Raw genomic sequence first — 13175 nt, forward strand, 5'->3', positions numbered from 1 at the left:
AGCAAATCTGTCATTTAGAATAGAAGGAAAGATAAAGGTCTTCCCAAACAAACAAAAACTGAAGGAATTCATCACCACTAAACCAGCCCTACAAGAGATCCTAAGGGGGATCCTGTGAGACAAAGTACCAGAGACATCGCTACAAGCATGAAACCTACGGACATCACAATGACTCTAAACCCATATCTTTCTATAATAACACTGAATGTAAATGAACTAAATATGCCAACCAAAAGACATAGGGTATCAGAATGGATAAAAAAACAAGACCCATCTATTTGCTGTCTACAAGAGACTCATTTTAGACCTGAGGACACTTTCAGATTGAAAGTGAGGGGATGGAGAACTATTTATCATGCCACTGGAAGTCAAAAGAAAGCTGGAGTAGCCCTACTTATATCAGACAAACTAGACTTTAAATTAAAGGCTGTAACAAGAGATGAAGAAGGGCATTATATAATAACTACAGGGTGTATCTATCAAGAAGAACTAACAATTATAAATGTCTATGCGCCAAATACGGGAGCCCCCAAATATATAAAACAATTACTCACAAACATAAGCAACCTTATTGACAAGAATGTGGTAATTGCAGGGGACTTTAATACCACACTTACAACAATGGATAGATCATCTAGACACACGGTCAATAAAGAAACAAGGGCCCTGAATGATACATTGGATCAGATGGACTTGACAGATATATTTAGAACTCTGCATCCCAAAGCAACAGAATATACTTTCTTCTCGAGTGCACATGGAACATTCTCCAAGATAGATCACATACTGGGTCACAAAACAGCCCTTCATAAGTTTACAAGAATTGAAATCATACCATGCATACTTTCAGACCACAATGCTATGAAGCTTGAAATCAACCACAGGAAAAAGTCTAGAAAACCTCCAAAAGCATGGAGGTTAAAGAACACCCTACTAAAGAATGAATGGGTCAACCAGGCAATTAGAGAAGAAATTAAAAAATATATGGAAACAAATGAAAATGAAAGTACAATCCAAATGCTTTGGGATGCAGCGAAGGCAGTCCTGAGAGGAAAATACATTGCAATCCAGGCCTATCTCAAAAAACAAGAAAAATCCCAAACAAAATCTAACAGCACACCTAAAGAAAATAGAAGCAAAACGGCAGAGACACCCAAACCCAGCAGAAGAAGAAAAATAATAAAGATCAGAGCAGAAATAAACAATATAGAATCTAAAAAAACTGTAGAGCAGATCAATGAAACCAAGAGTTGGTTTTTTGAAAACATAAACAAAATTGATAAACCTCTAACCAGCTTCTCAAAAAGAAAAGGGAGATGACCCAAATAGATAAAATCATGAATGAAAATGGAATCATTACAACCAATCTCTCAGAAATACAAGCAATTATCAGGGAATACTATGAAAAATTATATGCCAACAAACTGGACAACCTGGAAGAAATGGACAAATTCCTAAACACCCACACACTTCCAAAACTCAATCAGGAGGAAATAGAAAGCTTGAACAGACCCATAACCAGCGAAGAAATTGAATCAGTTATCAAAAATCTCCCAACAAATAAGAGTCCAGGACCAGATGGCTTCCCTGGGGAATTCTACCGGACATTTAAAGCAGAGATAATACCTATCCTTCTCAAGCTATTCCAAAAAATAGAAAGGGAGGGAAAACTTTCAGACTCATTCTATGAAGTCAGTATTACTTTGATTCCTAAACCAGACAGAGACCCAATAAAAAAAGAGAACTACTGGCCAATATCCCTGATGAATATGGATGCAAAAATTCTCAATAAGATACTAGCAAATCAAATTCAACAGCTTATAAAAAGACTTATTCACCATGATCAAGTGGGATTCATTCCTGGGATGCAGGGCTGGTTCAACATTTGCAAATCAATCAACGTGATACATCACATTAATAAAAGAAAAGATAAGAACCATATGATCCTGTCAATCGATGCAGAAAAAGCATTTGACAAAATTCAGCATCCTTTCTTAATTATAACCCTCGAGAAAGTCAGGATAGAAGGAACATACTTAAACATCATAAAAGCCATTTATGAAAAGCCCACAGCTAATATCATCCTCAATGGGGAAAAACTGAGAGCTTTCCCCCTGAGATCAGGAACACGACAGGGATGTCCATTCTCACCGCTGTTGTTTAACATAGTCTTGGAAGTTCTAGCTTCCGCTGTTGTTTAACATAGTGTTGGAAGTTCTAGCATCAGCAATCAGACAACAAAAGGAAATCAAAGGCATCAAAATTGGCAAAGATGAAGTCAAGCTTTCACTTTTTGAAGATGACATGATCTTATACATGGAAAATCCGATAGACTCCACCAGAAGTCTGCTAGAACTGATACATGAATTCAGCAAAGTTGCAGGATACAAAATCAATGTACAGAAATCAGTTGCATTCTTATACACTAACAATGAAGCAACAGAAAGACAAATAAAGAAACTGATCCCATTCACAATTGCACCAAGAAGCATAAAATACCTAGGAATAAAACTAACCAAAGATGTAAAAGATCTGTATGCTGAAAACTATAGAAAGCTTATGAAGGAAATTGAAGAAGATATAAAGAAATGGAAAAACATTCTGTGCTCATGGGTTGGAAGAATAAATATTGTTAAAATGTCAATACTACCCAAAGCTATCTACCCATTCAATGCAATCCCAATCAAAATTGCACCAGCATTTTTCTTGAAGCTAGAACAAGCAATCCTAAAATTCATATGGAACCACAAAAGGCCCCGAATAGCCAAAGTAATTTTGAAGAAGACCAAAGCAGGAGGCATCACAATCCCAGACTTTAGCCTCTACTACAAAGCTGTAATCATCAAGACAGCATGGTATTGACACAAAAACAGACACATAGACCAATGGAATAGAATAGAAATCCCAGAACTAGACCCACAAAAGTATGGTCAACTAATCTTTGACAAAGCAGGAAAGAATATCCAATGGAAAAAAGACAGTCTCTTTAACAAATGGTGCTGGGAGAACTGGAAAGCAACACGCAGAAGAATGAAACTAGACCACTTTCTTACACCATTCACAAAAATAAACTCAAAATGGATAAGGACCTGAATATGAGACAGGAAACCATCAAAATGCTAGAGGAGAAAGCAGGAAAAGACCTCTCTGACCTCAGCCGCAGCAATTTCTTACTTGGCACGTCCCCATAGGCAAGGGAATTAAAAGCAAAAATGAACTATTGGGACCTCATGAAGATAAAAAGCTTCTGCACAGCAAAGGAAACAATCAACAAAACTAAAAGGCAACCAATGTAATGGGAAAAGATATTTGCAAATGACATATTGGACAATGGGCTAGTATCCATAATCTATAAAGAGCTCACCAAACTCCACACCCGAAAACCAAATAATCCAGTGAAGAAATGGCCAGAAAACATGAATAGACACTTCTCTAAAGAAGACATCCGGATGGCCAACAGGCACATGAAAAGATGCTCAATGTCGCTCCTCATCAGGGAAATACAAATCAAAACCACACTCAGATATCACCTCACGCCAGTCAGAGTGGCCAAAATGAACAAATCAGGAGACTGTAGATTCTGGGGAGGATGTGGAAAAATGGGAACCCTCTTGCACTGTTGGTGGGAATGCAAACTGGTGAAGCCACTCTGGAAAAAAGTGTGGAGGTTCCTCAAAAAATTAAAAATAGACCTACCCGATGACCCAGCAGTAGCACTGCTAGGAATTTACCCAACGGATACAAGAGTAGTGATGCATAGGGGCACTTGTACCCCAATGTTTATAGCAGCACTCTTAACAATAGCCAAATTGTGGAAAGAGCCTAAATGTCCATCAACTGATGAATGGATAAAGAAATTGTGGTTTATATATACAATGGAGTACTACGTGGCAATGAGAAAGAATGAAATATGGCCTTTTGTAGCAACGTGGATGGAACTGGAGAGTGTGATGCTAAGTTAAATAAGCCATACAGAGAAAGACAGATACCATATGTTTTCACTCTTATGTGGATACTGAGAAACTTAACAGAAACCCATGGGGGAGGGGAATGAAAAAAAAAAGAGGTTAGAGTGGGAGAGAGCCAAAGAGTAAGAGACTCTTAAAAACTGAGAACAAACTGAGGGTTGATGGGGGGTGGGAGGGAGGGTAGGGTAGGTGATGGGTATTGAAGAGAGCATCTTTTGGGATAGCACTGGGTGTTTTATGGAAACCAATTTAACAATAAATTTCATATATTAAAAAAAAAGTTAAAAAAAATAAAGAGGGTATGAGAAAATCAGCACTCTTGTTAGTTAATGGAAATATATAGTGTTATATATGTAACTTGTCAATATTTACTAAAATTTTCTAAATTTACATACTCTTTGGACCAGCACATCTATGTTTATAAATATCTATAGATAGAACAGAACACCACATAGTAATGATTTTATGGAAATACTTATATGACAAAAATATTTGCAAGAATAAAGTCCTTTATCAGTGGATTAACTTAATGAGGGCACATCCATGTAATGGAATACTATATAATTATTAAAAAGAATGAGGCAGCTGTTTCTATATTATATATGGAATGATCACAAACATATATCATTCAGTGATAAAACAAGGTAAGGAAAATGGTGTAGAGAATGCTTAAATTTGGTTTTATAATATATACCCACATATTTAATATATGTTTACATATATATAAAACATATCTGGATAGATTACATAAAAAATAGTATCAGGGGAGGGAAATAGGGTAGCCAGGGAAAAAGGATGGAAGATATACTGAACTTTATACCCCTTTTATATCTTTTAGATTTTTATACCATATGTCTGTACAACAATTTTTAAAAGAAAAATATATTAAAATACACAAAATATAAAAATAATAATAATATGTAAACTAAAATTAATAGTATTATAGGTAGAGTTTATAAAATAATAGAAATTAAGTGATATTTTCTCTCAAGTTGATAGGTTCCTCATCCATATAATAAGTTTAATTCCTGTGATCCCTTCCAACTATAAAAGTTTATGTCTATATTATGGAATTTTCTTGAGAATGATATAGGTGTATTATATTTTTTGGAAAACAAATAATATGTAATATGGCAAAAGAGCTAATTATGAAATAAATCATTTTTTTCCTGCTGTGTTTTGTAAATGTAAAGCAAGGCATTCAAATGCAATAAAGATTCCAATGAGTTAAAGTTAAAATCAAAATTACAGTCCTGGGCATGATACTACTGGTCACCCAGAATTTCTAGCTGGCCTCTAGTTATTTAGGTTCTAAGGAAGTGTTCCTTCTCAAACATTTAATTAAAAGGGTTTATTTTGGAAATACCAGAATGTATGTCACCAAGATTATATACCTGTTGAAGAATAAATGAATGAATGAATAAATATATGGGTCACAGATAAGGCATTTTACCATTAAAAGGCAAACTAATTAGCTAAATCAAAGAACAGAGAGTTAAGGGGGCATTTGGGACCAAGGTTCGGAATGAACTGAGCTCCATCTTGCCTGCCTACAGGCCTCAAGGAATAAACCTCAAGTCTTTCCCAAAACTTAAAATTATTTTAATGGTTTAATTTTGTGGTTAGGATAAAGTCCAAATTTCTTAACATGGCCTTCAATAATACCTTTGTGATCTAACTAGTTACTTACTTCTGGAAACTCATTTCATGTCCTTCTCCTTCCTCCCCGTCACACCTCGACCATTTTAAACTTGCAATCCCTTGAATGTGCCAAATTTTCATTTCCTTCCGGATCTTTGGACATATATTTTCCTGTGCTGAACCTCAACCCAATTAACTTTTCCTGTTGTTCATTTTACATTTTGGTCTCAATTTTAATGTCAATGTACCCATAAAACCTTTCCTGACTCCTTAAACTACTCAAGGTCCCCTTGTAGTGTGTCCTCATTGATAGCATTATATATACCTCTTCTCCCACTATGACAATATAATATAATCATCTGTATAATCACCTTTCCTATCCACTAGTCTATACGTTCCACGAGCATCCTGTCTCATTTTTTACTTTTTCTCCAAAATTTCATTCAGTGTCTTTCACTATCTTTTTTTAAAAATACAATTTATTGTCAACTTAGCTAACATACAGTGTATACAGTGTGCTCTTGGTTTGGGGAGTAGATTCCCATTATTCATTGCTTACATACAACAGCCAGTGCTCATCCCAAGAAGTACCCTCCTCAATGCCCATCACCCTATCTTATTTAAAATTGCTGCCCCTCTGGGGCCCCTGGGCGGCTCAGTCAGCTAAGCATCTGACTCTTGATTTCAGCTCAGGTCATGATCTCAGTTTGTGGGTTCAAGCCCTGCATCAGGCTCTGTGCTGCCAGCATGGAGCCTGCTTGGATTCTCTGTCTCCCTCTCTCTCTGCCCCTTCCCTGTGCGTGCTCTCTCTCTCTCTGAAATAAACATTAAAAATAAATAAAGAAATAAATAAAATTGCTGCCTCTAACACACACACACACACACACACACACACACACACACACACACTATCCCTCTTTCTTGCCTTATTTTTCTCTGTAGCTTTTTTTTTTTTCATTTAACTTACTATATTGTAACTTCATTTTATTATCTGTCCTCTTCCACTATTATGAAAACACCATAGGACAGGGATTTTCTCCATTTTGTTCATTTGGTCTAATCTGAGAGACTAGTACAGTGTCTGGCACAAAATAGACACCCAATAAAGATTTCTTAGATGAACGAATAAGTGAATGATTAACAGTAGGTAGGTCACTAAAACAATTGTGTTGTGAGTGAATTCATCATGCCAACAGGCAGGATTGAGACATGGTCTATAATTTAAGATGAGTTACTTTGGATCCTTAAGGCTAACAAGTACCATCCTCTCACTTCATCAATAGCTAGACCCTCCTTGAGAGCTAAAAGGTGGCACCAGTCCATATCTTAACCCGATTCTACTTTGATCCAGTTTTTATTACATACTGAAAAGAGAGCACTCATCACTAGGAACCAGGTTTGGAGTGTCTTCTTAGCAAAAGGTAGGAAAAGAGTTATTTTTCTTACACTGCCCATCAATTTATTATAGTTCCAAGGTTCCAGACACATTGTTCCTTTTTGTTCATTGTCTTTCTGAGAAGCGGAAGGGATTCCAAGTTACTAATTATAGGTCACAATTTGCTTTATCCACTGTTAACACAGAATATCTTTCTATTAGTGCTTTCCCCTATTGATACAGGCAGCCCCAACCGGGGGGTAGTTAAGAAAATATATATCTGTGAGACACCTCTGCCTCTGTTTTGAAAGTCAGCGGATTTAACAAAACCTTTCCCAGGGTTAACAACCAGCAGCATTTTCAATATATGCACAGTATACTTATCTTGGAGTAAAAACCTTGGTGAAAATTTGAACTGAATTATCCAGCATAAAAGTATTCAGAAAGTCTACTGACTTCTAAAGAAAACAGTGCTCGCTATGTGTTACATCCATGGGATATTGAGTTAAAAATGATGAGACATTTTGCATAAGTCTTACTTTTGATCTTTTAATTTTTTAATCCAAAGAGAATTTTTACCAGTAATTATTCTAAACCAGCTGCCATAAGAACCACTGTGACCCCCTTCCCCTTTTCACAAGGAATACTGTGGTTCTATGTTAAATTGGGATATTTGATTCTAAAGAATGCAACATGAATATTACTATACGCCTAGTCCTAAAACTAACACTTTTTGTCAATTTCTCCACCGTTCCTAAGATGCGGCACATTGAAATAACTGATGTTGTAATACTAGGCCAAAGAACTCCAGAACTGCATAAACAGCAGATTGGTGTACCCCAAAGCACTATCACGTTACTGAAATATGATGATGATGATAACAAAAAAGCATTTTTTCTAAGTACAAATATGATATGTAATTTAGGCACAATCCCTGTGACCATAGATTACCACACTTTACCATTCCTTCCAAACATGTCTCTGGCCAATTTTCCAACAGAAACCTATTTCCAAGGCACAAAGAGAAACAACAGGGAAGTATGACATAAAAACATACATGCATACATATGTACATACACTACTAACTTTGGACAGGGACCAAGTTACGCAGTCAAAACAAATGAAAATTCTGAAGAGAACTCTACTGTAGGACAACAATTCCCAGGGAAAACAGATGATGTGTTGTTAGAAATAGTTTGAAGATAAAGGAGAGATGTAGGTCAATTAGCCCTGGGAATGAGAATAAGATACAGCTTGGAATATTAGGATCCAGAACAAATGTCTCAAAGAACTTTATAAATTCTAAAAGTAAATTGACCTCTAGATTCTCATCAGGAAGATGTTGTATTAGCTTAAATGTTACAAGGTTCCCATCCTTTCTCTGAGGTGATCTTGGTCTCTTTTGCCTTTTTCATTCTTCAGTGTCACACCAAATCCATGTGGCAGATTAACCCTGAACAAGTTGAAAAATCATTTTTTTGCAATAGTTTGAAATTTGCTGACATTATGAAGCTTTCACTATGTGTGCTGAGGCGTTTGACACTGGCATCATTGCTAGACCTAAAACAATAATTTCACCATATAACATTTTTCTTTAAAAAGATAATCCCTGAAGCTAAAATAATGAAAACCAGGGGCACCTAGGTGGCTCAGCTGGTTAAATGTCTGACTTCAGCTCAGCTCATGATCTATGATTCATGAGTTCAGGCCCCATATCAGAGTCTCTGCTGACAGCTTGGAGCTTGGACCCTGAAGCTTGCTTCAGATTCTGTATCTTCCCTCTTTCTCTACACACCCCCCTCCCTTGTGTTCTCTCTCTCTCTCTCTCTCTCTCTCTCTCTCTCAAAAATAAATAAACATTTAAAAAAAATAAATAAAACAGGGGCTGCTGGTGGCTCAGTAGGTTGAGGGTCTGACTTCGGCTCAGGTCACAATCTCACAGTTCGTGGGTTTGAGCCCCCCATGGGACTCTGTGCTGACAGCTCAGAGCCTAGAGCCTGCTTCAGATTCTGCGTCTCCCTCTTCCTCTGTCCCTCCCCTGCTCATACTTTGTCTCTCTCTCAAAAATAAATTAATTAATTACTTAATTCCTTTTTTTAAATTAATTAATAAAATAAATTAATTACTTATTTAAATAAAGTAAAATGGAACCCCAAAAACTCAAGGTCAGTTTTCTTTTAAAAACTATGGAAAGCATATCAGTAGTCTTTCCCAGTGCATCTAAGGATGCATTCTATTCATTGACAATTGGTGGAAAAAACTAAGAAGTTTCTAGAGATTACCCAGTGAGGGTAGGTAAACCAATACTGGATGAATCATGAGAAGACTAAAAGCATTTACTTTGCATATTTTGCTACTTAAAAATTCGCCCCAAGATTTAATGTCTTAAAACAACAAAGATTCATTATTAAAATAAATAAGTAAATAAAAGTGGTATTAAACAAATGTTTATTTGGTGACAATAGCTAAACCTGCTATTTGGTTTAGTAATTCATATCCTAGTGAATTCTAGGATGGATTTTTGAGGAATTTTAGATCTTGTATTCTATAAACTCTAAAAGACTACTTAAGTAGTAGTTCCTTCACCATTAACAATATAATTCATAGTTAATGATTTGCTTTCTAATGTTATATTTGTTTACCATCAATAATATATAGTTTCAAACCCTCAAATTAATATCTAATTTTTCTATTGTTCAAAGAATAGTCTTTATGAGCTCTGGACTTTCTTGGATTAATGGCAAAGGATGGAACAGCACATTCTACAGTGGAATAAAGTGTTCCCTCAACCTTTCAACATTCATAATGAAAGTCAGTCAAGTTTAATTTTTTTTTTCATTTCAGTCATATATTACTGGATTAGCTACTTTATGAGTCTATTCCCACCTGGTCTAAGTTCTTTCTAATTTTCTAAAATAATTCAACCAACATACTTATTAGTCCTGGAACTTCAAAGAACATTAACACTTTAAGGAAATGTAATTAACCTCTAGTTCAGAAATTTTGCAGGGTTTTATCTTACAGGTTTACCTCAACTCTAATAATTTAGTAGTGCTTCCAGAGCACTATATTGAGTAGGATTCTGAGGTCATGGCTGGTCTCAGGAGGGAAGAATATAGTAATTGATTAGTGACGTCTGCTATGGAAACCAGAGGAAAGACACCAGTGCCATCAACTTTCTATTCCACTCTAAGTCAAATTTGTCATTTTAAAGAAAAGAAAAGACAGCAGAAAGGATTCCAAAACCTCACTGTATTTAATGATAAAGTCCAGTCTTAGAAGTCCCATTATGACTTCCAAGACAATATTTATTTGGAGCATACATTTGTCACTTTTGACTGGCCATCATTCACTTCCCACTATTTTCACTGGTTCCTCACTATGTGCCAAAGACAATTTCCAGTGTTTGCCTTCTACTGTTGCTCCTATCTCAAACCACAGAAGCTGGGACCTTCCTCTACCATGAAATAGGCCAATGAGCTGGGTTTTGTTGATAAGGCATTTGCTTTGGAACGCTGAAACTTGGATGAGCAATGCAAAGAATGAGGAAATATAGAGGGAGTCAGATGACCCCAACCATAGCAAAAGCCCATGGATCAGATAGTTGCTGCAGTGTGACTTTAACAGCATTTCCACAGCCTAACCTGCAACTCTTTCATATTCTAAGCTTTAGACTCCCAGCCAATTGTCAGTTACAGGCATCCTTACTAGTTTCCCAATGCATCTCCTTTTGGTTAAAGGCCAGAAATGATTTCTGTGGCTTCAAACCAGGAACCCTGATTGATGTCTTATTCAGCTCCACCGTCATAACTATTAGTGATGTAATGCTTTCCTCAGTCAAGCCATACATTTCCATTTATAACTCCAACACTGATTAAAATGTGGCCCATCGGCAAATGTGTAAAATATGGTCATTTGAAAATTACAAACATCTATAACCATGTCATCTCTGATGGTGGAATCAGCTCAATTATTCCATGATATTGATCTTCAAATCTCATCAACAGTATCTTATTATTTCAATAACCATGTAAAAAGCAAGCAAACAAACAAACAAAAATTGAACTGAAACAGACTTTATACATTTAATGAGAACCACCTTGGGAAAATGCCCTCACTTTTCTCTACCCTATTTATGCTCAGAATGTATCACATTTGCTAACTATAGGTTATAAAGAACATATATTTCTAAGATTAAAGGCTAGTTTGTAGACCATTGTTCATGTAAGATGTAGCCAACCCATAAATGTCTTGCTTCATACAAAGTCTGCTCTAATGTATACTTGGCAATATTCTACTCTTAAGCCCTGGTTTACTTATCTGCTGTCAGGAAGAAAAGGTAAGAGGACATGCTGTTCTGGAAACTTATAATGTACTTCCATCATACTAGTATCACTTTGAGGCCACTCATGGAGTATACATTACTCTTCTTGGCTATTTACATTAAGACTCCATTAAAAAATGTCCTTTAGTCTTTTTGTTTTTATTAATGAAAAAATGCTACATTAAGAAATTTCTGCTTGCTTTTCCTTCTTGTTTCATATAGAGACCCATGTGTAATCTGCAAAGCAGTCTGAAAAGAATGGCACAAGCAGTCAAAATATTTACATATTTCTCTGTAAATTATTTCATAGAAAGATTTAACAAGCATAAGTAAGCTATGACAAGCATGTTCACTTATCTGAAGAGAAATACTTGGAGCTGATTTCCTGGCACTGAGAGGAAAGCTGGTTAAGTGACATCTCCCTTTATGGAATGCAATGATGAAACCAATGAGTTGTGTGTTACCTTCCCCAGGAAGGTCAGTTTGATATGGAGCTCTTTTCAATAATGTTCAATACACTATACCCAAAATTGTAGAATCTTTCACTAATATTGGTAAGTAAAGGAGGACCTAATGCTGATGTTAAAACAAAAACAACAACAACAACAAAAGAAACAAAGAAACAAAAACAGAAAAATCCAAACCCACCACCACCAACAATAAAAAGAGAATTGTCTGAGAATGTAGTGATATATATAAATAATTTCACACAAACCTGAGAAAACAGTAAATGCTTAAATACTAAGAAGTATCTTATATTTGAAGATAAGAAGTAGGGTATCTCAAAACAGAATTATATTAAATGATTTATCTATAGACTAAGTCTAGTTTTTATTTCCTCCTGAATCGTGAGAGGAACATAACTGGAGAACATCACCATGATCTTGTGTAGGATCTTTCTTCAAGAAAGAGAAGAATGAATGGGGGGCAATGTAAATGCTCAAACTCTAACCAGAGAAGCAGCTCTAATTTCACAAGTTACAGAGAAGCCGCGTAGATTCTCCTATGCTGAAGTCATCAGCATTTCACATCAGACTCTACGCTGAAGGGTGTAAAATGATGAATATGAGGCATCCCAAAGACCACATTCCAGCCCAGATTTCTAACCTATCAAGATGACCTGAACTTAACCTCTACTTCCCACTCTTCCTTACCTGGCAGTTGAGGAAAATTCTTTTCCTGAACATGATTTCAGAAATGAAATGAGTGTGCTACGTTGGTAGCATATGCAAAGTACCCTACTTTGGAGGGGAGCAGTAACTTGAAATAATGCTGGATTCACTTCCTATTACGCTGAAAAGAGCTGGTTACTAAAACCTTTCCAACAAGCCTACCATAATATATCGCTTATTGGTGTAAGGCCTCCTTGTTAGCAGCTCTGATCATGGAAGTTTCACTCTAATCTATCTTCAATTGCTCAGCTTAGAAGAGCATAGGCAGTAATTCTTATCTAACAGGATTTCCATAGCCTCATAAATTCTACCTTTGGAAAATATTCAAACCAAGACACCCATTCACATTCTTTACCCCTCCTACTCATTTGCACAGAATAAGATGTCTCTTAGGCCTCTTAGAAGGCCCAATTCTGGTTGTTCAGCATCTAGGATTGATTCCGATTCAGTTAAAAAAAAAAAGTGTGGTCAAATGAGACAGGGTTTCCATCCTAACCTAACTACTCAAAATTTAAGATTGCAATCTGCCTGTTCCAAAATGACTCTCAAAGGAGTCGATGGCAGTTGTCAATATTTTAATTTAATTTGTCTTTCAATGCATTTTTTAAACCAAATGGAATCAGCACAGTTTGTTTTTTAATTTAAATGTTTTTCTCCTTGAGTTTAGAGATAGCTGGTAAAATGTTATTGTTTTT

This window comes from Panthera onca, chromosome D1, assembly GCF_046562875.1.
Source record: "Panthera onca isolate mPanOnc1 chromosome D1, mPanOnc1 haplotype 2, whole genome shotgun sequence".
Lineage (NCBI taxonomy): Eukaryota > Metazoa > Chordata > Mammalia > Carnivora > Felidae > Panthera > Panthera onca.